The 26574-nt window shown below is 52.9% G+C and overlaps 1 protein-coding gene and 1 long non-coding RNA gene across 2 annotated transcripts in view; one reads left to right on the top strand and one right to left on the bottom strand.

Moving 5' to 3' along the window:
- Positions 1-26574, bottom strand: part of Tmem132d (transmembrane protein 132D) — a 497735-nt gene that overhangs the window by 12187 nt on the left and 458974 nt on the right. The window lies entirely within an intron of this gene.
- Positions 21495-22980, top strand: LOC113196256 (uncharacterized). Its single transcript, XR_003302534.2, has 3 exons — positions 21495-21561; positions 21916-22010; positions 22760-22980. It is a non-coding gene; the product is annotated as an uncharacterized LOC113196256 (long non-coding RNA).

The following is a 26574-nucleotide window of genomic DNA, read 5'->3' as shown; positions in this document are numbered from 1 at the left end:
GTTGTGTGCTCAAGTTCACAAGGCTGCACATTGGGCCTGGGTGTGGTCCAGTCCAGGCCCCTGCTGGCCCTGGCTGACCTTGTAGGTGCTGCAGTGAGATTGTGGTGTCTGCTGGGTTGCAGGGCCCAGAGAGAAGGTCATTAGGTGGCAACTTCTATGAAGGACAAAAGGAAAGAGGTGGCCGTGCCAGGAGCCTTAATCTTCTGCAGGTGGCCACAGCTGACCACTGGGAGGGAGGCACAAGGGCCCAGGACCTCCCCACTGGGGCCCCTGCTCCCACCTCCCTGCGCCGAGCAGGAGACTGCCTGGGAGGAGGCTGGGTGGCTTCTTTTATCTGCTGTGACATACTCTTCATGAGACATGGAGGAGACGTCGGCGTCTTTGGGATCATCTTACTGGAAAGCCTATTTTCCTCCAGTCATAGATCCGTGTTCCCGGGAAGCTCCGGTATTTCCAGTGAGCTTCAGCCAGCAGGAGGCGTGTTCAGTGCACGTCTCTGCTCTCAACCTCGTGGTCATGGGGCACGGTCGCCTCCCACACGGTGCTCCCACAGGAGACCATTTCACCAGCCACGGAGCAGCTCTGACCACGGGCAGGCACTGCTCCAGACCAGGCTTTCTTGGCCTCAGCCACATCTATATTTGATGTCTCCTACTGACCTGGGCACAGCAGGACGTGGAGCAGCGTCCCTGGCCTCCTCCCTGCAGAGGCCAGCAGCAGCTCAAATCCAGTCCGTAACAATCGAAAGGACCCTGAGCAGCAGCAGCCTCTCCAGAGGAGGACCGCCATGCCGGGGTGGGTTCTGAATCTGGTCATTTAAGCCCCATAGCCTGCCTCTGCTTTGGACAGTGGACTCCAGATCCGTGGAGGCTTCCTGACACACGGCTTTACCCACCCACAGCGGGAGACTCTTTGCAGTCCCTCCTCAGGCTCAGTCGCTGTGTCTCCAGGTCTGTGCTGACACACGGCCCGTCTGTCCTTCCCATCATCCTGGAGGTTGGGGGACTCCATCCCCTTTATCTTCATGGAGAACTTTGGGACTCAGGGCCATGGACGTATGTGGCAGAAGGCGTTTCCCAGGAAGACCTGGCCACCTGTCCTGCCACTGACTTCCTCCTCTCCAGAGTGCCCTTCTCACAGCTCTGCTGGACAGCACAGTCCAGCCCCTGGTCTTGGTTCTGGGCTGGCCTCAGGGACCTGCTGACCAGCAGGATTTGGTGTAAGTGCTGCTGACCTGAGATCTCTCTTCTCTCTCAAATGGGATGGACCTGGGAAGAAGCCAGGCCCAGGATGGCGGAGGGCCTGACAGAGACCGAGAGGACCCTGCTTGGGGCTTTGGGTCCCTCCTCCCTGCACTCTGGACCCTGCCCTCATCCCCAAGGAGCAGGAAGGAGAGAAGCAAGCTGGATATGGGAGCTGGGCTCCACGAGTGACCAGCACATGCAGACTGGCCCTCCTCTCTCTCAGTTGCTGGGGAAACACGGTCACCATCAATGTCCCTCGCACACACGCATGCACACATAGGTACCAACACAGATACAAAGAGGGAAATTGGAACCCTCCAGAGAACCCTGAATAAGCTGACTTCTTCCTGCTCCCAGATGTTGATGTTTCCCCACGTGGCGGAGCCTTTTCTGGAATACCTTTTCTTCCTCTTTGAAGATGAAGCGTCACTCTTGTCAAAGCAATTACGTTTTTAAAAAGCATTTGAATTGGCACCTAATAATTGCACACATTTATGGGATACCCTGAGATAATTCGGTAACCGTACAATGTGCCATGGATAAAATCAGGGTGGAGATGTGTCCATCGCCTCAAGCATCTATTGTTTCTTTGTGTTAGAAATCCCTGGCTCCTTTCTTCTGCTTCTTTACAGGACAATTTATTGTGAGCCAGAGCCACCCTCCCCATGGTGCTATGGACACTAGAAATCGCTCTTCCTATTTTAGTTTCCTGAATGACTTTCAATAGTCGCTACTGACAAACCACAGGCTACCTCCGAGGCTGCTGCATGTGGTCATGCAGCGCTGTCGCTCTGAGGAAGCAAGTGAGGGTGCAGTTGGTGGAGAAGCGAGGACAGAGGGATCGGCTGCTTCCTATTGGCCCAAATGTCCACGTCCTATTTATGGATAAGCAATGTTTGTGCAAGTGCATTCTGTGTGCTGAGTTCCTCAGCACGCTGGAAGCGCTCTCAAGAGGAGCGTCAGCCAGCAATCGCTGGGTTCTGCTTCATGGAAATGAGACGCCCCGGATGTGACGACCTGAGGAGGGCAGCTGCTGTATCGGAGTTCCGAGCCCTCCTCCATGCCCTGTCTGACTTGCCCACTGTCCCTGCTCAGGGATTTCTGGGGGACGGCTGGAAGGACACTCCTGGGCTGGAGGACGGAGGGATTGTCCCCGCCCTTCTTCTCCTTGGGCTCCCGGCCTCCCCGCTGCTCCCTCGAGCACCCCCAGCAACACCTCCGGTTTCTCCAGCCTGCTCAGACCCAGCCTCATCTCTCCCCTGAGAGCAAGGGCACCAGCCAGCAGGCCCTCCTCAGGAGCTGACTCCACCTCCAGGGCTCCCTCTGCGCCAGCTGCTCAGCCAAGTCCCCTTGGAGGCTCCCAGGCCTGCAGGACATCTCACACCTAGCTGTGTTAGTTCATCACCAATCTGCCCACCTTCCAGCTCTCTGCCCATCTGCTGTTATGGTCCATTTCAAAGAAGCTGCCCACCCTTGCCTGCTTTGCCCCTGCAGGTTTCAGGCTGCTGTTAGCTTGGCACTACTACCAGAAGGGGAAGCGTTGTTGCCGGGCTGAGTTTAACTCCTCTTAAGCAGAGGGGCAGGAGCACCCGGGCAGCCCTGGTCCACATGGGCTAGGTTAGTCCCTGACCCCTCACTGCCCACCCCGTGGCCTGGGTGGGACCCCATCCCTGCCGCGGCTTCCTCATCTGTGAAACAGGATGATGCTAACAGTGCCCACGTCACCAGGAAAGGCTGGGCAGATACTTGGGCAGTGGCTGGACCTCGGCCTGCCCACAGTGGGCACTGGGTAAATGCAGTCCTGTGGTCCCTACCTGGACCCAGCATGTCACCCAAGGTGGTAGGCGGGAGGAGGGCCACTCCCCTCCTTCTCAAGAACCTAAATATGGGAAAACCCCCTGAGGTGCCTCCTGCCCTCCTTCCACATCCCGGAGCTGTGACCAGCATCCCGTTTGCTGGCCCTGCTGTTCCTCTCCGTCCCCTCTCTCCTTCACCCTGTCTTTTAACCTTGGGGGCCTTCCACTCTGCCTCCTGAAGTCACAATCCCCCCAGGGTCCCGAACGTTGTGACCTGAGATCCAGGTGAAGGGAGGTGAACACAGACCCCACGCCTGCCCTGACCCACCAGTCACAACAGTTCTGACCTTCAGACCCTTCAGACCACGAGGCTTTTGGTCCCCACGCATGGCGCAGCTGGGGACCCGAAGGTCTCGGCCCAGGGGGTGTCCCTCACCCCCTGTGTGGACGCCTGGCAGGTGCCGAGGTGGCAGGGCCACCACCAGAACTGTGGACTTCATTTCTGACACCACATGGCTCCCAGCCTCGTCCCCGTCCATACCTTTCATTGCCCTTTTAATAAACTGGACGAATCCCCTTCAGCACCAGCCAGCCCCCAACAGTGCTCTGTGGCTTGCAAAAGAGAATTCTGAGGGGGACAAGGACTGGGCACAGCAGGGAGGGCTGAGCCCAGGGATGAGTGTGCAGAGGTGGGGAACCCAAGAGGAGTCCATGGGTTTTAGATCCCAGGTGGGAGCCAGGACCCGGGACAGAGCTGCCCACCAAGTGGCCACCAGTGCCATGTGGACTCTGGGTGCAAATTAACTGTGATGAAAGAGAATGGAAAGCTGAGCTCTGCCTTGCAGGAGCCCCAGGAGGAGAGCTCAGAGCTTCGCGAGATGCAGCAGACATGGGGAGCAGGGGCTCCTGCTCCCTGCTGGCACAAAGCAAACCGGCAGCCACTTTGGGAGACAGCAGGGCAGCTCTCACCATTTGGTCCAACCTGACGCTCGTTGGTGTTGACCCAAATGAGTTTGCATCCACACAAAAGCCCGCATGTGGAGTTTACAGTAGCTTTATCCATAATTGCTGAAAATTGGAGGCAACCGCAGTGTCCATAGACAGGGGATGGATGAATCCACGTGGCACCTCCATGCTGGGAAATACTATATATCGATGAACAGGAACCAGCTGCCAAGCCAGGCAAGACGAGGAGGAAACTTGAACATGCACTGTTAAAAGAAGCCCGTCTGAAATGGCTGCATCCTGTAGGATTCTATTTATAGGCCATTTGGAAAAAGGCTGAACCACACCATCCTGATTAGGGTCAGTGGTGCAAGTGTCCCTGGGGTGGACGCTGAGGACTCGTGGGCAGAGAACAGGCACCTGGGACAGGGACTGCATTCTGGGTTACCATGGGGGAGTTCTGTCATCGTTTGTCAAGATGCACACAATGCCAGCCCAGAGGAAGCCCCTACAGGAGAGTGGGCCTGGTAAACAAGGAATCGGCCCAGGCTCACACAGAAGGCCGTCTTTACCACACTCCAGACTCTGACTCCAGGGCTTCACTCATGTTGAGTCACTGCGTCTTCACAAACCCCAGAGCAGAGCCATCTTATCACGCCTGCTCAAGAGGGAGGCCACCAGGCACTGCGAACCCAGGGAATGGCCTCTGGTCAGGGCTGAACCCAAGCAGGGGTGCCCGCCAGAGCTCAGGAGGGTCAGGCTGGGCAGGGCCCTGCAGAGCCGCGAGGCATCTCGAACTGTGAGCCTGCGACTTCTCCCAAGGACTTGTTTTCTGTGAGTCTCAAAGCGTTGTCATACTTACAAGTGCTTCACACTGGCTTTGAAAGTCTGAATACCTCATCGGAGATTTTCTTTTCAATTGTGTATTAATTTTTGTCATAAAAATGGGAAGTTGATACTGGCAAATGATTAAAAGTGTCAAAGCAAACAGAAAGAGGCACTTGCAGGCAGATCCAAGCCGCCCTGAGCCCGTCCGCCGTCCCTGAGGGCCGCTGTTGCACGAGCATTCCACGTGGTTTCCTCTTGTCCTCGGGAGTGGCCAGTTCCCCTCATTCTGTGACTTTCCTTCAGGATAACAGCTGAGTGTGTCCACCACCCCTCAGGAGCTTCGCTTCCAGGGTTCAGAAGCCTCAGAATCAAAGCCGCACTTCTGAGACGATGGCCAGGTAAATGGACGACGGCCCAGTGTCCCTTTAAGCACAGGGAGCAGGGGTGGCTGTGAACTTCCACCCAGCGTCTCCAGCAGTTGGGAGCCCCGTGGCTGCAGCGTGGCCTCCTGGTGGCTCTGGAGCCCTGGGACTCGGCCACAGTGCGTGCCCCTCCCCACCTCAGGCCCCCAGGAAGCGGGGAGCGCACCCCCATCCTTAGCACTTCTGCAGTGCTGGACTCTAGGGACAGGCCCCGAGGGCTGTGGTTCCCAGTGACACATGGACACGGGGACGTCCAGCGGTCCAGCTGGAGCTGCTTCTATGCTGAATGACACCTGCGGTCAGCCCTCAGCCCACGGCCTGTTAGAGGTCCCCATCAGAGCAAGCCAGCTGGCACTGCCGTTTTGATAGCAAAACAGATCCTTGTGACATGCCCCTGAAAGAAGCAGCCAGGAGACACAGGGAGCGTCCCGGCCATGGCGGGCCAGGGTCCAACCCACGGAGCTGTCTCTGCAGTAAGAACCTGGGGTGGCACGTGCTGATGCTGGGGGCTCAGGAAGGGACCCCAGTGGGAGGAAGGAAGCCGGGCTCAACTGCTCAGGAGCCCCCTCCCCTCTCTCCAGCCATCCTCCCCCCCCCCACAGTGCTGGACAAGCAGCCCCAGGGGCCCCCCGGGGAGCCGCAGTGGAGTCCACTCTGGCCTCCCTTCCAGCATGTCCCATTGGCTGTGCAGAGACTGGAGGGTGCCGAGTGCCGACCCTGAGCACTGAGTCCATGGAGGAGGAGGACAAGATGTCCAGGAGGAGTCCAGCTGGGGGAGCGTCCTTCTTCCTCTCTGCCTCCCTCCCTCTCTCCTTCCTTCCTTCTTGATGGGGTACATTTATTTATTCAGTTTAAAGTTTATCATTAATGTTAATTCTGATTAACAGACACTAATTTTGCCAATTTGTGGGGTACGACGGGGCGTTTCCACACACCACATCGTGGTGTGGTCAACATCTCTACGAGGTAGTGGTATTGCCGGGCTGGACTTTAGATCAGGGCGCTAGGATTAGGAGGCTCCTGGGAAGAGACCAGGGAAACTGGATTCAGGGTGTGGGACCCTTCTGCACCAGCACTGAGGGGATCCAGGGAGAGCACTGCCCTTGGGGGAGAGGCCTCGCTCACCACTGCCCGGAAGCCCCAGGGTCCTGAGGAATGCAGTGGTGGCCATGTGTCTGACTTCAGAAGCTGGCGGTATGGGGCCAGCTCACAGATGGGAACGTGGCTGGCTCTCGGGAACAGGCAATAAAGCAACGAGCTTCTCCAGAAGCTCGAGGGAGGCTGGGCATCGGGGGAGAGGACAGGGGAGGGAGGATCTATTTTAACCTCCACAGAAACTTCAGACCCAGGAGATGCAGGAGCTGAATGCAGGCAGGTCCTGGACTGGATCCTCCCACAGGGAGAGGAGATGAAGGGAACACCTGGCCTGTGTGTGTTGCACAGCATGCGGATACATCAATATGGTGTCGATATTATTGTCCTGGTTTGATGATCACACAATTGTTGGGGAACAAGGGAAAACGTGTACACAACACTAAAAAGCCTAATCATCTGCAAGAAAGTCCCCTAGAGGGGTGCAATGGCTTCTCAAAGATGCCCCTGCCCAGGACCCTGGAGCCTGAGGACCTGCAAGGTCACCTGTTGAAAAAGAACCAAGGACGGGGACAGAACTGGATTTTTCCAGTCAGGGGGACTTCAGTGGGGGCTTTTCTGAGGTTATGCAGGTGGGGTGGGGGTCCTTAAAATTGGAAAGAGGCTGCAGAGTGAGTCAGAGGAGATGTGAACGGAGCAGAGGCGGCGAAGGTGTGAGGACCCAGACCCCTGTTGGCTTGAGAGGGAGGGTGGGCGGATCAGGTGCCAGTGCTCTGGAAGCTGGGACAGATGAACAGATGGCTGTCCATTGGCCTCCAAAAGGAAATGCATTGGTGGGGTCACAGATGTGGCCCCATGCCTGCCCAGTCAGCCTCTCTCCACCATGACCAAAGGACCGGGCAAGAGCAACAGAGGGGAGGAGAAGTTTATTTTGGATCACGGTTTCAGAGGTTCAGTCCACAGCCAACCGACTTTGTTGCTCTGGGTCCGAGTGGGGTGGACCGTCATGGAGAGAGGGACTTATGGAGGAGAGCAGCTCAGGACATGGCACCAGGAAGCGGAGAGAACTCTGCTCACCAGGGAGGACAGATAAACCCCACAGACATACCCCCAGGGACTCCCTCCTCCAGCCACACCCTACCTGTCTTCAGTGACCACTGAATCCGTGGAAGTGGATTAGGCTACACCTCGCCTCTGAATATTCTGGCATGGTCTCACACATGAACTTCTGAGGGACACCTCATAGGGAAACCTGAACAGTGCCCCACTCTGACCTCTGTCACACACAGACACAGAAACTGACAAGGAAGAACAGCCCTGCTCCGTAAATCTTCTGCGAGCATTCAGGACAGATCTGTGCTGGTGATTGGTACACGGGGGGCGGGGGGGGCATTTGACGTTAAATAAATTTGCTATGTTTAGAGATGATGTCAGCCAAAATGGCGGGTGGATGAGCTATCGTGGGTGAGGGACAGGAGGGTTCTGCACGGAGCCTCTGACTTTCAGCTTTAGGAACTGGGTGGACACGGCTGAGGGAGCCGAGGGACATGCGCAGGTGGGAGAAGCAGCCATTTCTGTCCCTGGTCCCCACAGGAGGCCCTGGAGTGTGGTCTCCTATCTCTGGTCCTCATCACTACCACAGGAGATGCTGGGTGACCCGCCAGTGTGATTCCATGCAGCTGTCCCCAGGTCTGGATGGTTTTGGCTAAATCCCCCCCGCCCCCACTGTAGATTTAACATTTGGGTCTCATGGTGTCTGCCTCTCCAGAGCCAGCAGTCCACCTTCCCTGAGCTGAAAGTTGAGCCTCATCGTGGAGCATGTTGTTCATACCTGACACGCAGGTGCTGAGCGGGAAGGAAAGAGGGGGTCATGGACGGAGAGAGAGGAGGCTTAAAGAGGTGGTCCTGCTCTGGCTGGCCAAGGAGGATGCACTGGCGATGTCCAGGGAGTGAGATGCGGCCCTCAAGACCTGGCACCCCATCTGGTCTTGGAACCTGTGAGTTCCTGGCCAGGTGGCCTAAGAGCCTGGTGTTCAGGGATCCTGCTGGATTTATCTCCCTCTAGGACTCGCCCCTTTATGGCAAGAGAAATTCAATATATTTCCATCAAATGATCAAGTCAAATCTTAACACCGCAGAAACGGTTTAAGATTCCCGTGGTTCGAATGTGAAAAAGACCGAGCAAAAGACCCCTTGGAGCTTGGCCTACATGGTGGTGTGTAAACAAGTAGGCACTGGGGCTGGTCAAGCTGGTGACTCCCGCCCCAGGGACCTGGGCTTTCCAACCCCAGGTGGGAAACGAACCTTCTTGGTTGCCCCAGGGACACTGGATGGTTAATCTCTGTGTCTCCTCCATGGGCTCAGGGAGGCCCAAGTAGCCCTGATGCTACTTCTGTGTGTGTCTGTGAGGCTGTAGGTGGGTGAGCGTTTGAATCCATAAAGGAGATCCACCTTCCCAGTGTGGATAGGCCTCCTAAACTCCGTTGAGGCCCAAATTCAACTAAAAGGCAGGGGAATAGCAAATTCCTGAGTCAAGTCACCCATCTTGTCCAGCCCTTGGATTGCAGAGCTCCTGGTTCTCAGAGTGCTGGTCCAGAGTGCGGGTGACCCAGACCTCGGGCCTCAGGCTGGGCTTGAGCTGCTCACCTGGGTCTGCAGCTTGCAGGCAGCTTCTTGGGGCTTCTCAGCCTCTGTAACCAGGTGAGCTCATTCCTGAGGTCCATCTCCTCCTGCATGTGTCTCTGGATTTGCTATTGGGTGTTTCTTTAGAGGACAACCACAGACATCCTTGCAGTACCTTTTCCGTGCACTGTTGAATTTCTTGCAGATTTCAAGGTCGCGTGTCTTCTCACCTCTTACCTCTGCCTCTTTCCCCATGACAGGCATGGTACCTCGCTCATGAGCTCAGTCCCATACCCCCAGGGCCCCAACTCTATGCAGAGGAGCTCCTGTTTCCAAAATAACTGAGCTAAGCCTTAATACCCCCAAGTGCCCAAATCTAGATTGTTCAACGTGGTGCAGGTCCACGGGTGTCCCTGTGTAGCCCTCTGTGAGGTCACCCGTGGCAAGGACGCCCCTATAGTCTCCCAGGGTCCACCACAGCTGACCATCTTCTCCACGTCTCCTTTCCTAGGCCAGGTCTGCCTGTGTAGAGCCACTCCGGGAAACCAGGCAGCACATGCCCCTCTGCCGTCTGCTCCCCTTCTCCGGCCTGGGAGAGGTGTTGATGCCTTTGCACCCAACTTCAGCTCTGTCTCTCAGATGCCAGTTTCATCTCATTGTCCCAGGACACTGATGCCCCTGGGGATGGGCGTCCAGGTCATTCCCAGAGTTTGGCTGTTGTCCACGTGGCTCTCTGAGCTCTCCTGGACATAGCTCTTGGTGACGGTGCACTCTTATATCTGTCGTGATGGAATAACTTGGTCTTTGGGTAACATGTGCGTCATCCTGGCCCTGTATAGGGCCCCTTCCTCTCTGCCAATGAATGTGTGCTCCTCAGGGGGTGCTGGGGAGCTTGGCCATAATTATATCTCCACCCACACAATGAGGAGCCTAAGCTGCCTGTGGAGCTAGTTCTGAGCAGAGGGGAGGACAGGGTGTGTTCTCCTCTGGGATGAAGCGCGTTCTGACAAGGGAAGTGGGGGGACTCTCATTAGTGATGCTCCAAGCTGTTCTGGGGACCCACAGAGGCTTGATAGGAGCACGGCCCCGCTGTGCTGTGCTCCCGGAGATTCTGGTTTCCAGAGGAGTCACACATGTGGATGTGTGGAAATCTACACCAGCTCTTAAACACACTTCCGAGACACTGTCTGCTCACAGGAACTGTTCGTGATCAGCGAAGAGACGGGAAAGAGACGTCTGGGTTCCTTGTACCTCTCAGAAGGCGGCAGAGTGGACTCAACAGGACACAGAACACAGTCCACCATGTAGACTTCCTAACCTCCCTCGATGGAGAAAGCTGTATTTTTTATTCTGAAGTCTGAAGCCAGGAGGATCACAGGTTCAAGGCCAGCATAGGCAACATAGCAAGACCCTGTCTCAATGTAAAATATCAAAAGGGCTGGGGATGTAGCTCAGAGGTAGAGCACCCCTGGGATCAACCCCAGCACTCCCCACCCCCGTGCACACAAGTTGATATTTTAAAAAAATTCCGACCTAGCACACACTATCACTTTCACAGAATACGATAAAAATATGTGTTTGGATGAGGGGCGGTGCCTGATTGCTGGTGCCATTTCTCAGTGCTCGCTCTTGACTTCTGTACCCATCCAGGTGAGGACCAGAGATGATGTGCGTGACCTAGGCTGGTGCACCGAGTGTCCTTTGCCCAGCATTAGCGGGTGGCCCTTCCCTGACCTGAGTCCCTTCTGCAACACTCTGCCCATCTCCCCAGGCAGCAGCACATGGAAGCAGGCACCTGCCAGAGAAGGTACCAGGAGGTTTGGGCCCAGCCAAAGCCAGCACACCTCTGTGAGACTAGGGGCTTGGGCCCGGGCCCGAGGCTTCTCCACCTGGCTTCCCCCAGGGCTTTGCTTTACTTCTGCTCAATGTGCCACTCAAGGGGCAGGTCTTTAATATTAGCCCTGGAAAAACGTACGGGGGTCAGATCCACGTTACTCTCTGCACGTGCATTTCTGCCTGTCTCCACACTCGTGTCCTCACTGGGGCGTCTTCCAAAGCCTGCCAAATGTCCTGGTGGCTCTGTGACCCCCGGGGTCACCACTCCCCTCCCTTAGTTTACTTTCCTGATACTGGTTGTTTGCATTCCTGGGCTCCTGGGGCCTCCCAGCCATTGCTGAGGATGGGGGGAAGGGACAGATGTCATGAGCCATGGAGGGAATGGGACAGGCTGCTGGCTCCGTGTTTTTCTAATTGGTGCTGGTGACATCTCAGGTGCAGACCCACCCCGGGCGGCAAGCCTCCATCTGCGGCTTAGGATTCAGCTAACTCAAGAGCAGGATCATGGCGGCCCGTCGGAGGGAGGGGGAGGATTACAGGATGGTTAGGTTGGTATGCGCTGGGCAGGACTCGTGTTAGGTATTGAATTCCCTGAATTCAAACAGGAGGCTGGTTTCCAGAGTCCGACAGGACGATCTATAACAGGCAGTTTTCATCCATCTTAGTAGCACAAGATTTTTAAATGAACAAGGAACTTTTCTCCTCATTATGAGCATGAGGCTATTGCAAATGAGGACCTTGCTGCACATGAAAGGAAATGTCATTAGTGCTAACAGCCCTGTCACTGGGACACTGAGAAGCCTGGAGGGAAAGAAGGCAGTCGGGTCTCCAGGGATGTGGGCTGAGAGGCTCTGCAGTGGAGGACACCCCACGGGAAAGCCTGCTTCCCCACCAACGTGTCTTCCCTTCATTAGGGGCAACGGCTTAGTGACGAGGAATGACCGTCCTGCTGTCAGTCACGAAGGCCGAGAGAGACACAGATACTCACAAAGCCACCTGACGCACAGGCTCCCGGCCTTCCCATCACACGGATGCTCAGTGTACCAGAGCACATTTCCTCGAGGGTTTTCGATATTCCCAGTCACTCACATCCAAAGAGCTCCTCTCTCCTGTGCACCAGCCCAGGTCACGCACGTCATTGAGGGTCCTCACCTAGACAGGTACAGAAGTCAAGAGCAAACCCAGGGAACCCAGCACACTTCTCACCCAGGCTCTGGGCGGGGAGGAAGGAGAAGGTCTCCTACACATTCCTTAGAGCAAAAGACCAAGGGACGAGTCTGCCAGGGCCCCCTGGATGCTGGCCTAGATGGTGCACCTAGCTTCCGACTGCCAGAGGAGTGGCCACGCCACCAGGGACACCTCTCCTCTCCTGCTTCATCTCCTGCCCACCCGCCTTCTGATGGTGCACACCATTGCCAGAGCCAGCTGCTGCAGGTATGGCCTGCCAGCCCGTCACCCCTGCTGCCTCCAGTGTTGTGGAGGCTCCTGTGCAGGTCACAGGGGATGTGGGGGGCCTGCTTGGACTATGAGCGACTGTCCTGGGTGGCCAGGGCCCGCAGGGCTTCCTGAGATGTGAAACTTCAATGCTGAAACCAGGTCCACTCTGGGTCCCCACTGTGGACCACCAGGGCCACACCCCTCCCTGGTGTCTTGGGCAGGATTGGAGGGGTTCCTACACTCCTGCTCTGAGGTCCTCAGCAGGGCTGTGACTGACGGATGGAAGGCGGGTAGAAAGCGGGAGCAGGACTGGCACAAGCACCTTCTGGGGGTACCAGGCTCTGAGCACCAGAAAGTCTGGACCTATAGTAGCACCGCTGCAGATCATAGGAACAGGCAGGCCCAGGTCCCCTGCAGGCTGCAATGGATGCACACTTAGATTCCTGCTGAAAATGAGAGTGTGGGTGGCAAAGCCCGCAAATGTGCTTCTCCACCCGTTCAAACCAGATGCGGGACTGTCACAGTGCCCACTCCCAGGACTCTCGCAGAGACCCTGATGGCACTGGGCTCTGGCCTGGGTGTCCTGTGCTCCTGAGCTGTTTCTCTGGGTGGCCTAATTGATACCAGTGACCTGAGCACTTGCCCAGTGGACTGTGTACAAGACCATGCCCTGCAGACCACAAGGGTTTCTGAAGGAAAGCCCAGGAACAGAGCAGTCCCGGGGTGTACCCATGTGTCACATAGTCATGTGCATCACATGCACGTATGTGTAAGTATGTTACACACACAGCGTGCAAAAGTCCAGAGCATGTTCCTTGTTTTTGGGATCTTAAGATGCCTGTCATTGGAGGGAAATTATCCTAAAAATGCTCACAATACTGTCAGGACTGGGAATTGAGCACACTCAACTAATACTGAGTAAAGTGTGAAAAAAAAAATAGTAATGAAACTGGTAAAAACTGGCCAGCACAGGAGGCTGCCTGCTTCAGAACCAGCATGTTCTGCAACTCAGGATTTTAGTGGCACCGCTAGACCCCGTTCACTCATTCTGGTAATTGAATTCCTAACAGGAGCACACGGTCTTTGCTCTTGGAAACATTAAATGAAATACCAAAATTAAAAGCAAATATTTTCTTAATATCTTCCAAACTTTTACAGGAGTACACGCACGCTGAACTTCTAGCGAGGCTTCACTTGAGCGATTTTTAAATTTAGCCATCCTAAATTGTTGAGATCAACTCTGCAAAGAGGCAATGGGGCAAAGCAATTACCCTAGCCTCTCCTTACAAAAGAGCTGGTTCAAAGCTTTCTCCTGCACCTCATTGTCATTTTTATTTGCAATAAGTAATTTAAAAAGCATTTTAAAGGAAAGAATAATTGGTGCAATCAACGGCTCTAAAAAGAAAAAAAAACATTTTCTTTTAAATTTGTTTACCAGTAACTTATCTGTGCAGAAGGAGGGCCTATCATCTGTCATCTACCTACCTATCATCTGTCTGTCTGTCTGTCTAATTATCTATCTGTCATCCACCAATCTTCTATCATCTTAAATTCCTAAATGCCTAGGGAAGATTCTGGCTGAAGGAAATGGGAATGCAGTCCGTATACCTACTAGAATATTGAAATGGTTACATTGTGAGAGATTGTTTCTTTGGCAAGTTCAAAGCCACAGTCGCATTTCCAGAGATCTCTGGTGAAGAGGTTGGTCTCTATGATCTCTGGGGGTGCAGATGGGCAGTGGTCATTTGAGAACGTGGGCAGGATTCTCTTGTGTACACACTGGACAGCTGTCTCAGCACATTTCAAGAACTCCATGGTGTTACCAGCTGCAGCCACCATGCTGTGGATTCAGCCTCCACGCTCTGTTTTATAACTGCCCAGCACACGCCCTCTCACCAACCCTCACCCCGTGCCCTCCCACCCCACACACACCCTTCTGCTGTTTCTGTGAGTTCCACCTGAGGCTGTGTGGGCTGGTGACTACGTTCATGACTGATCATGGTGACCTTTTCAAGTGCATAGGAGGTCAATGCATCGTGCATCTTAAATCTACACAACTTTTGTAAATGTTCGAACTGGAAAAAAAGGGTTTCATGGATCCCAGGCTAGAGGTCTCAGTCTGTGGTGGCCACAGAGAGTCACAGGGCAGGTGTCCCGCCAAGAGAACCTGCTGCTGGGGCTGAGGAGGCTCTGGTGTCTCTGGGTGCTCTCACCTGGGATCCCAGCCTGCACCCGTGGCCATCCACGCCAAGAACACGCCCTCCTCCAAGGTCAAGGCAGGCCTGCGAGCACCGCCTCTCTATCCTCAGCCTTGGCTGGGTTACCCCTTGGGTCTGCTGAGCCTCCTGGGCCAGCTCTGCAGGCAAGGTTCCCCCATCCTCTTCCTCGCTCCCCAGGCGCCTTTGCCAGGCACCCAACATGCAGGGTTCTTTTTGAGAAGAGTAGCAGGGATTGAACTCCGGAGCGCTCGGCCACTGAGCCACGTCCCCAGCCCTATGTTGTATTTTATTTAGAGACAGGGTCTCAGTGAGTTGCTCAGCACCTTGCTTTTGCTGAGGCTGGCTTTGAACTCATGATCCTATTGCCTCAGTCTCCTGAGCCGCTGGGATTAGAGGCGTGGGCCATGGCGCCGGCCATTTTTTTTTTTTTAAATGTGGTAAAAATGCCCGGTGAGAGCTTTCCCTCGACACAGTTTCTGCACACAATGCAGTATTGTTAGCTAAGGCTGCGATGCTGCTTGGCAAATCGCCACGCTGTCTCATCTTTTTCCATGGGAACGTTGCACAGCTGGACAAGTCCCCATGCCCCAGTGTCCACTGGGGAATGAATAGAAAGGCAAGATGTGTTCTGTGCACACAGCGGAACATTACTGGGCCTCAGAAAAGAAGAAGGCACTGCTGCTGTTCACAGCGCCGTGGGGACTCTGGGGACATGATTCTGCCTCTGGATCCAGGTGCGGGCCTGAATCCTGTCTCCTCCCTGTTGTTGGACATCCTCGTGGGTCTTGGTGCCTGCTGCCCGGAGGTCCACGGCTGGCTCTGGTCATAACAGTAGAACGCCCGTCGCCTTGGTCTCTTAGCACCTGCCCCGCTCTCTCTTCAGACCCTCTGCTTCCCCACCCCTTAGTCTGAGAAGTTAGAGTGAGGAGGACCCTCCGTCCCCCTGTGTGGGCACTTGGGTCAGGTCTTCTGGAGCAGAGGACATCTCTTTCAACTCCCCAAGCAGTTCAGCGTTGGGCTGCAACGTACTTGGGGCACTGTGAGTTACATCCTGGACATTTGATGGAGCAGTGTGGACACCGGCACTCTCCCCTCTAGGTCATCACATGGAGAGAGCATGGCTGGAATCTGCTGGAGATGATTCTTGTCTCCTGGGGAAAGCCCACCTGAGGAAGAAGATGACATCTAGAGGAGATGGGTGGAGATTTCTGGGGCCGGTGCCTGAGCCCCTGGGTCTTGCAGTGCCTGAAGCTCCTAGATTTTGGAATCCATAGGAACCGGCCCAGTACTTTTGTTTGTGTGGAGTTGGAGTTTTTGCAACTTAGAAAGGAAAAGAGTTCTGAAAACCCAAGTTTCTGACAACAACATTCCATGTGACCTTGGGTTTTCTTTACCCTCCTTTGGAGAAGTTCCTCTTCCTCAAGGACACGGTTACAGAGAAGCTGCATGGTGGTGCAGGATTACTGTTCCGCCTCTGCCCACGCTGGGGCTCAGACTTCTTTTCTTCCTAGTGTCAATATCTTCACTGAAGAGCCTTCTTTCCCCTGACCCGGGCGACGGGGGTGGGATGATTTGGCGTCCCCGATCTCTGCAAGGCATCCTTCCAAGGGCCTCGTATGTATTATCTCAGAGAAGCCAGTTGCTCAGCGTAGGAGACAATTTATATTATTCTTTCCATTTAATAATTAAAACTCTGAGGCTCCAAGAGGGCATCTTGTCCAGTGTTACTCAGAGAGTAATGGAGGAGTCCAGCCTCAGCAGGCAGAACAGGTTGGGTATCTTGGTAGAGGGGCATGCGGTGCTCAGCCAGGCCTGGATGCTTGCTCTCTGGGCTGTGTCTGATAATCCTGCTTCTTCAGGAGTAACCTCATTCCCGAGCCGCAGAGCTGCCTGTCACAGGCAGGGCCAAGCACAGTGCCTGACCTTGAGGACTGGCCAAGCTGTGCCCAATCCCAGGCTTGTCCCTGCTGTTTGGTTCAGCTCTTGTCTCTGAGGAGACACACCGTCCTCTCTGTTCTTGGACACACAGAGGAGATCATTGGAGGTGCTCAGGCTGTGCTGCAGACCCCAGGGGAGCAGGCGGTGGGCTGTGGGGTGGTGGCCTTCAGGGGAGCGTGGACGGGAGAGAGCAGCCAGGGTGAGACGTGGGATGCAGCCGTGGAGGCGTCTGTGGCTCAGCCACTGGGGCTCAGGTCCAGAGCCGAGCTCCTGTCTGCAGCTCAAACATTTGAGCCAATCACTCCCTCTTTTTTTTTTTCTTTGTCATTCAAAGTCCTGAGTGACATGGAATGATGGCCAAGGGCTCAGAGGAGTCATAGACTCAAAGGTGACCATCAGATGGAGTTAGGTTCTACCCAGGAAACACGAGGGGTCCCTGGGGTTGATTCCAGCACAGGCATTTCAGGGTGTTGTGGTTTGGAGGTGAAGTGTCCCCAAAAGATCACGTGTGAGACAGTCAAGGAGGTTCAGAGGAGAAATGAGGTAGTGAGAGCCTTAATCCCATCAGTGAGCTAATCCTCTGCTGGTACCTGGGAGGCAGGTGGGTTGTGGCTGGAGGAGGTGGGCATTGGGGACGTGGCTTTGGGGAGTACATTTTGTATCTGGAGAGTGGAGTCTTTCTCTGCTTCCTGAACATGATGTGAGCCACTTCCCTCCTCCCTGCCCTCCCACCATGATGTCCAGCCTCACCTGAAGCCCCAGGGAATGAGTCAGCTGTCTGTGGACTGAGACCTCTGAAACTGTGAGCCCCCCGAATAAACGTTTCCTCCTCGAATTGTTCTTGTGGGTTTTTTAGTCACAGCAGTGAAAAAACTGACTAGACACAGGGCAGTGGAGGGGAGAGGTGCAGGGAGATGGCCTCTGCTCCCTGATCTCAGGTCACACGGACAGTCACCACAGCTGGACAGCACACATTTTATCTGAGCTTAACCCTGTTGCTCAGAGTGTCAACTGTCTAAGGATTGGCAAGGAGTGAGTGTTTGTTCCCTGGGCTGCTGTGACACAGTGCCACCCTCTAGGTCCTTAGGACAAAGAACTTCACTGCCTCATACTCTGGAGGCTGGAGATCTGTGGCCTCCATGTGCCAGGTATGTCCTTTAGAGGGTGTGAGGCAGAGCTGGCCCGGGGCCTCTCCTGGCTTCTGGGGGTTGCCGGTGATCTTCAGGCTCCTTGGCTTATAGACTGATATGGGTTAGATTTGAAATGTTCCCCAAATACCTCTGTGTGGGAGGCTTGGTCCCCAGGGCAGCAGTGTCCAGAGATATTCTTGGGGAGTGTTTGGTTCAGGAGGCCCTGACCTCATCAGTGGGTTAATCCACTGAGAGATCCCCACGTGATGGCATTATTGGGGGACCTAGATGAAGGATGGAGACCACAAGGGGTGCCCTGGCAGTGTTGAACTCTCTCTCTGTCCCCATCCACCATGATGCTCTGCTTCCCCTCAGGCCCAAAGCAATGACACTGGCCCACCATGGACTGAGACCTCCGAAACCATGAGCCACGGTGAGTAATTTTAGGCGTCCAGGGAGTTGCAAAGATAGTCTAGAACTACTAGAACTAATAAATGAATTCAGCAAAGTGGCAGGATATAAAATCAACACGCATAAATCAAAGGCATTTCTGTATATCAGCGACAAAACTTCTGAAATGGAAATGAGGAAAAACACTCCATTCACAATATCCTCAAAAAAAAATATTTGGAAATCAACCTAACAAAAGAGGTGAAAGATTTATACAATGAAAACTACAGAACCCTAAAGAGAGAAGTAGAAGAAGATCTTAGAAGATGGAAAAATATACCACGTTCATGGATAGGCAGAACTAACATTATCAAAATGGTGATATTACCAAAAGTTCTCTATAGGTTTAATGCAAAGCCAATCAAAATCCCAACGGCATTTCTTGTAGAAATAGATAAAGCAATCATGAAATTCATATGGAAAAATAAAAGACCCAGAATAGCAAAAGCAATTCTAAGCAGGAAGTGTGAATCAGGCGGTATAGCGATACCAGATTTCAAACTATATTACAGAGCAATAGTGACAAAAACAGCATGGTACTGGTACCAAAACAGGCAGGTGGACCAATGGTATAGAATAGAGGACACAGAGACTAATCCACAAAGTTACAACTATCTTATATTTGATAAAGGGGCTAAAAGCATGCAATGGAGGAAGGATAGCATCTTCAACAAATGGTGTTGGGAAAACTGGAAATCCATATGCAACAAAATGAAGCTGAACCCCTTTCTCTTGCCATGCACAAAAGTTAACTCAAAATGGATCAAGGAGCTTGATATCAAATCAGAGACTCTGCGTCTGATAGAAGAAAAAGTTGGCTCCGATCTACATATTGTGGGGTCGGGCTCCAAATTCCTTAATAGGACACCCATAGCACAAGAGTTAATAACAAGAATAAACAAATGGGACTTACTTAAACTAAAAAGTTTTTTCTCAGCAAGAGAAACAATAAGAGAGGTAAATAGGGAGCCTACATCCTGGGAACAAATTTTTACTCCTCACACTTCAGATAGAGCCCTAATATCCAGAATATACAAAGAACTCAAAAAATTAGACAATAAGATAACAAATAACCCAATCAACAAATGGGCCAAGGACCTGAACAGACACTTCTCAGAGGAGGATATACAAGCAATCAACAAGTACATGAAAAAAATGCTCACCATCTCTAGCAGTCAGAGAAATGCAAATCAAAACCACCCTAAGATACCATCTCACTCCAGTAAGATTGGCAGCCACTATGAAGTCAAACAACAACAAGTGCTGGCGAGGATGTGGAGAAAAGGGTACACTTGTACATTGTTGGTGGGACTGCAAATTGGTGCGGCCAAGTTGGAAAGCAGTATGGAGATTCCTGGGAAAGCTGGAAATGGAACCACCATTTGACCCTGCTATTGCCCTTCTCGGATTATTCCCTGAAGACCTTAAAAGAGCATGCTACAGGGATACTGCCACATCGATGTTCATAGCAGCACAATTCACAATAGCTAGACTGTGGAACCAACCCAGATGCCCTTCAATAGATGAATGGATAAAAAAATGTGGCATTTATACACCATGGAATATTACACAGCACTTAAAAATGACAAAATCATGGAATTTGCAGGGAAATGGATGGCACTAGAGCAGATTATGCTTAGTGAAGCTAGCCAATTCCTAAAAAACAAATACCAAATGTCTTCTTGGGTATAATGAGAACAACTATGAACAGAGCAGGGAGGAAGAGCAGGAAGAAAAGATTAACATTAAACAGAGACATGAGATGGGAGGGAAAGGGAGAGAAAAGGGAAATTGCATGGAAATGGAGGGAGACCCTCATTGCTATACAAAATTACATATAAGAGGTTGTGAGGGGAATGGGAAAATAAACAAGGAGAGAAATGAATTACAGTAGATGGGGTAGAGAGAGAAGATGTGAGGGAAGGGGAGGGGGGATAGTAGGGGATAGGAAAGGTAGCAGAATACAACAGTTACTAATAGGGCATTATGTAAAATTGTGGATGTGTAACCGACGTGATTCTGCAATCTGCATTTGGGGTAAAATTGAGAGTTCATAACCCACTTCAATCTAATGTATGAAATATGATATGTCAAGAGCTTTGTAATGTTGTGAACAACCAAAAAAAAAAAAAAGAAACCCCTCTTTAAAAGCCCATAGTTCCCATTTATGAAAACCTATCCTCATGATCATCAGTACCACCACTGTCTCCATCAACATTACCCTCATCATCACCACTATCACCACCATCACCACCATCTCCATCACATCACCACTATCATCACCACCATCACCACCACCATCACCACCATCATCACCACCATCACCACCACCACCACCATTACCACCATCTCCATCATCATCATCATGATCATCATGACCACCATCACTGCCATCTCCATCATCATTACCATGATCATCACCACCATCATCACCATCACGACCATCTTCATCATTTCCATCATCATCACCATCACCACCATCTCCATCATCATCACGATGATCATCATCACCATCATCACCACCATCTCCATCATTACCATCATCATCCCCATCACCACCACCACCTCCATCATCATCATCATGATCATCATCACCATCATCACTACCATCACCATCATCACCACTATCATCACCCTTACCACCATCATCACCACCATCACCACCATCACCACCATCAACACCATCAACACCATCTCCATCATCATCACGATGATCATCATCACCATCACCACCACCATCAGCACCATCATCACCATCACCACTATTATCTGTCATTATCACCACCACCACCACCATCATCATCATTGCCATGATCCTCATCACCACCACTATCTCCACCTTCATCATGATCATCACCATCTCCATCATCACCATATCACCATCATCACCAACATCACCCCACCATCATCAGTGTTTTCTTTACAATTTTCAATCACATACCAGGTGCTGTGCAGGTGACTTCACAGTCATAAACTCAATGGAACCTATGAAAATCTTACAGGACAGGTACTCCTACTACCCCCATTTACCGAGTAAGAGACTGAGAGTCAGGAAGTCATGTACTCAAGGACATGCTGGTGGCAACTGGCCGCACATGGTTAAGATAGAACTCATGCACACACTTTCATGACTGAAAGTCCTATGTTTCATTCACCCTTCTTTATTCCTGGTGCTATAATTTTCCTACCTTGACAACCCTGTGAAGGTGGTGGTGAATACTATCTGGGGAGTGGGAAATAAGCTTATGGTTTCTGAGATTATTTTTCATTCCTGTTGTAGTCTCTGTCCCCTCTTGCTTTATTTTTCATGCTTCAGACCTGTGGCTGGAGGCATAGCAGCTAACATGCAATCATGAGGCATCCAGCATCCTGAAGGAACCCAGATGGCCCTGAAGAGAGAAGAAAGAGTCTGGCTCTTTATCTACACCGCTGAGCAGCCACAGTGGCCCTGGATGCCAGGTGCTGAGTTGTCAATCAAATCTTGGTTATTTTTGCTTTGTTTATGTTACTATTTTCAGATATTCCAACACATGTTCTGTAATTTCCGTGCTGTGTGGTCCTAATTGGGCTATAAAGACAAATCTAGCTCCTTTATGTTTAAGGTAAGAGAATTTATGAGATTTTTCTTAAATTTTGGCTTAGTTTGGGGGCCATAAACTCAAATAACCACAGAGAAAAAAAGAGCTCTCCGAGGCTAAAGGAGGGTGCTTCTGGGTCACCCCATGGGGCCTGGATAAAGCTGTGTGCCCCCAGACAGTCATTTCCCCAGAGAAGTCGTACCTCCTATTTTAATATGAATTCTAATATAACAGTTTCAGACTTTTAAAAGTTGGCCGCTGTCCAAAATCTTTACAGCCAAACACACTATGTGTGTTGGCTGAATGTGACCCAAAGACCTTCAATCTGCAACCTCTGACTCAGACAAAAAGCTAATTTCATGATATTATTTATTTTAGGTCCATAAGAGCAGGAAGGTGTTACCAGAGAGTGGCCTGGAACATTTTGTGTTTGACTTGGAGATCAAGATGCAGCCCAGCAAGCTGAGCAACAGGCCACCCACACTGCCCTCATGTATCCCTGGGGGCTCCCTGGGAACCATGGGGATGGGGCCCTCGTTGGTCCAGCTTTGGCAGTCCCTCTCACCCCTGCCCCACCAGCGACCCCTGACTCTGGTGGCAGGGGCCCCTTGCACTCAACCCTGGCCTGGGACCATGGCCCTGGGAGCAGCTGCCCCTGATGCTACTCCAGGCAGCCATCGAAGTCCTCCCGCCCCAGCCACGGAGTGGGCTTGCAGGGTACCTTCAGGAGGTGGGAAGAGTGAGTGGGGGTACAGGAAGGACAGAGGGAGGGCACCCCAGAGTCCTGGGCCAGCATGTCTGGCCTTGCCTGGTGCCCATGGGGGCTTCCTGGCCCCCAAATTCTTTCTCTTTCTGGTGGAAAGTTGCTAACCTCAGAGGTCAGGGGTGTGTGTGGGTCTGATGTCTTTCCATTGTCACACGTAGTGCAGAGTTTCCAGATATTCAGCCAGCAAGGCAGCAGTCTGTTGGAACGGCCATCTAATGGTCAGTGCAGCAAAGGAATCTGCTTGACGGTGTCCTCAGCCACAGGTCATGGGGCTGGTCCAGGGGATGCAGCAGGGCAACGGGCCTGCTCACCCTCAGGTCTCACGCTCCACTGATGAGCAACCACAGGCAAAGTCTCAGCTCTGGGTGGACCCTCCCCTGGCCTGTCAGCTGCCCTGCTCTGCTGTCCTCACAGGATGCTCGACACTATTCTAAGTTTCCTTTTCTTTTTTCTTAGTTGACAAGTGCAAACATCCCCGCTCACTCACAGGCCACCGAGTGAGGCCTTCACATGGGTCTACCCTGTGGGATGATCAGGGTGCACTCAGGACAAATCCGCCACGTCGCGTGCTTGGCATCTGGGATGGAAATGTTTGACATCTACTGTTGGTGGCAATTTTGCCACATGTAGGACTAGTACAAAGTGTGATGAGATGTTTTGGTGTGTGGAGTGATTGAATAAAGGTGATGAACACATTAGTCACCATACATGAGTATTGTTTGTGTGTTGGTGGAAACACTTGACGTCTACCCTCCCAGCCACCCTGAAGTATGCATTACACTATCACTCACCACAGTTGTCACCTGTTCTGCTGGTATTTAAAGTCTTCAGGGGAACATGCATTTTCTAATCACCCCCCAACTTTCCCCTTTTGTTTATGAGAATGTAGTTCAACAATCTTTTTTTTTTTTTTAGTGTTTTTTAGTTGTCAATGGACCTTTATTTTATTTATTTCTATGTGGTGCTGAGAACCGAACCCAGTGCCTCACCCAAGCCAGGCAAGTGCTTTGCCACTGAGCCCCAGCCCTAGCCCTAGTTCAACAATCTTAAGCGCACACTTTAATTCATTTTGGTGACTGCCCACCATCTCACCACCTTCACCACCGTCACTATCACCAATTGCATCAGGTAATGAGATCGAGCTGGGAGTGGACTTCAGTTGCTCTAAACTCACAAAAAGGAACTATGGACAGAGGTGGCTCTACTGCTTTGCTGGATGGTGACAATCACTTCTCAAAGGTCTATAGATACAGAAGACGTCCCCCCATAGGTTCCCTGGGCCCCTCCAGCCTGGCTCTGTCTCCGCTCCTGACCCGGCAGCTGAGGCGGTGGGTTCCTCTGTTCCTAACTGTTCACACTCATAATCCCTGGCAGTGTCCAGGCTCTTGTGTTGGGCTCCCTTCATGCAGCCCCTGCTTTTGAGATCCCTCCCGGTCACTGTGTCCACCACCGTCCTTTCCTTCAGATGGAGAAGCGGCATCCCTCTGAGCACCTGCACCCTGATCAACCCGGGCTACATGGCCATCCCTCAACTAATCACTGTTATAGAAAAGTCGCAGGCCTTGAGCCAGAGAGGGTTGAGTGGGTCCATCCAAGGCGTGAGCTCTCACATCAGGTTTCTCTGAAGAGGGCCGGGCTGGCAGGGCCAAGCCCCATATCATGTGGACTGCAGGCTCTGATTTCTTGGCAGTGTGCATGGCCATCTCCCTCACCTGCTGGGCACACATTCCAAGCCCCCGAGGGCCTGAACCCACTGATTGTTCCAAACCCCTTATGTTGTATTTTTTCTGCACATACATACCTATTATGTGGACCAACTCATAACTTAGGGACAATAAGTGATCACCAACAAGAGTCAACCAGGACAATTAGAAAATGCACAGTAACAAAAGTTACGTGAAACGTGTGAGTCATTTATTTCTGGAATTCTCCATCTACGTGGGTAACTGTGGGTAACTGAGGCTGCAGAGAATGGAACCACAGGGCCAGGGACATGGGGCAGGGGGGCCTCTGGTTGGGTTCCCAGTGCCGGAGCTGTTGTTGGCTCCCCTGGAGGTCGAGGAGGCTGAGGACCTGCCCACTTTTGAGCCCCGGGACCACTCTGTGGGTGTTTAGCCTTGCAAACACCAAGCTGCTGCCTGGCCTCCTGGGAGCATTTCTGGAGCTGGAGCCAGACCCGCTCCTGCTCAGACCACCCCTCCCACCCGACTCCAAGCTCAGCGGTTTACAGACCTTGTGCTCATGAAGGAGCTGGGGAGAAAGGGGCAGAAGGGAGAGACGCACAGGGCGAAGGGCGAGCTCACAACCCGACCCAGGTGACGGGGAAACTGACCCAAGGAGGGATGTGCAGAGCTGAGTGCCCGAGACTCACGGCTGTCCTCCAGAGGGGATCCTGCCTGCTTCCTGCCTGTGCTGCTCTGGGCTCGCTGCACAGGTGCCTCCTCTGTCTTGGCCACAGGACATCAGCAAGCACGTGGCTCACAGGCTGGATAAGAGCTTGTCCTTCAGGGGCCAGGTGCCATGGTGGAGTCCAGGAGGGGAGCCCAGCCATTCCCCGAGCCAGGCCTGAGATTGGAGCCTCAGGGCCATCCATACAGGCTTGGCTTCCCGGTGGCAGCCACCAGAGTGACCCAGGAGGGAGCAGCCCAAATCCAAGGATTGTAAGTACATGAGTGACAGCTGTTTTGGGTCACTTTGGGGGTGTTTTTCCACGTGGTACTTTATAACCAATACATATTAGCAACAATTAGCAACAATTGAGCATATATATAGTCATCTTTGTCCTTTCTTTCTCTCTGACTGGGGATTGAACACAAGGGTGCTCTACCACAGAGCCACATCCCCAGCTCTTTTAAATTTTATTTTGAGACAGGGTCTCACTAAGTTGCTGAGGCTGGCCTCGAATTTGTTATCGTCCTGCCATAGCCTCCCAGGTCGTTGGGATAACAGGTGTGCACCCAGCACCTTTGTGTGTTTTCTGTTGGCCAGAACATGTACACAGATACTCACATGCATTTATAATGTCATGTGTTTATGATTCACAGCCTACACGACTATAAACACACCCAACCAAAGTCACAAAAAATGCCAAGACTGAGTGCACATGATGCGCGGTCCTACTTTGTCCTCTCTTGTGCCCCCCCCCCCGCCACTCCTCTGGTGAACGGTTCCTGAAGCTACCTGCAGCTGACTGCTGGCTCCTAAGTACAGCCTGAGAATTCCCCATCACAGGTTGTGCTGCCAGGGAGAGGTTCAGGGAGGAGCCCAGGGAGTTGCTGCTGAGGTTGGGCGCGGGGTGACAGGCGCCTCCTCTGGAGAGGACCTCGGACGTGGGAGAGGTAGAGAGCCAGCCGCTCTCCTCTCTGCCCTGGTGGTGGCTCTATGGTCCCCAGATCACATCTCTCCGCTAGTGACCCTGAGTCTCCATCTCCTGCTGCGGTCCTTTACCTGTGCACTGGATACACAGCCAGCAGCCACTGGATCCCAGAAGCAGCCCAAACTGCCCAGTTTCCCAAGCCTTTTCATCTGCTCTGCCTTCCTCTTCCTAAGTCAGAAGCCTGGGGAGCTTTACTAAGGCAACTGGCGAACCCATCAAGGGCCCTGCTGTGGTGCGTGTGCCTTGTGAAGTGATAAACAGGACCGTGGACATGCCACCACTCAGTGACCGCCATGCGTGTGATGATGACACTGAGGATCCACCCTCCGGGCACCTCCCGGGGCTCAGCCCCACGTAACTACAGCCCAGGACTGTGCAGGAGATGCCCAGCACAGTCCCCTCCATTCTCGGTGGCTCCTTGCTGCTGCCCACCTGAGCTGATCCAGCTCATTCTACCTACCAGACACCCCCGACCCCATGCCACTCTCTGCAACTTCCCAGGTCGGGTCCCCCCAAGGCTCCCCTGGGTCATCACCGGAGCTTCCCTTCTGGTCTCCTCAACTGCAGCTCTGATTTGTCAGTTGCACGGCAACCATGACAGCAAGAAGTCTCCTGGAAAATGGCCAGTGTGGCCACATGGCTCACCGTTGGAACTAGCTCTGATCACCCCAACATCACTCACACAGCAGGAGAACAAGGGCCAAAGACTCGTGGCACAGGCAAGAGGCGCCTCACGGTTTGTCCAGCCCCCGGTCATGGGTCCAGCTCAGCTCGTGCCTGGTCCTGTCCCTCACGAGTTCCCTGGACGTGCACAAGATCAAATCTCTGCCCACTATCCTACAACGTCACCCCAGATGGCGAAGTCCCCATTCCCCACGGCGGCCTAGGTCTCACC

The sequence above is a fragment of the Urocitellus parryii genome, chromosome 3 (genome assembly GCF_045843805.1).
Source record: "Urocitellus parryii isolate mUroPar1 chromosome 3, mUroPar1.hap1, whole genome shotgun sequence".
In the NCBI taxonomy this organism is placed as follows: Eukaryota; Metazoa; Chordata; class Mammalia; order Rodentia; family Sciuridae; genus Urocitellus; species Urocitellus parryii.
Note: the sequence above shows the minus strand (reverse complement) of the source record. Positions and strands in the feature narration are given on the sequence as shown.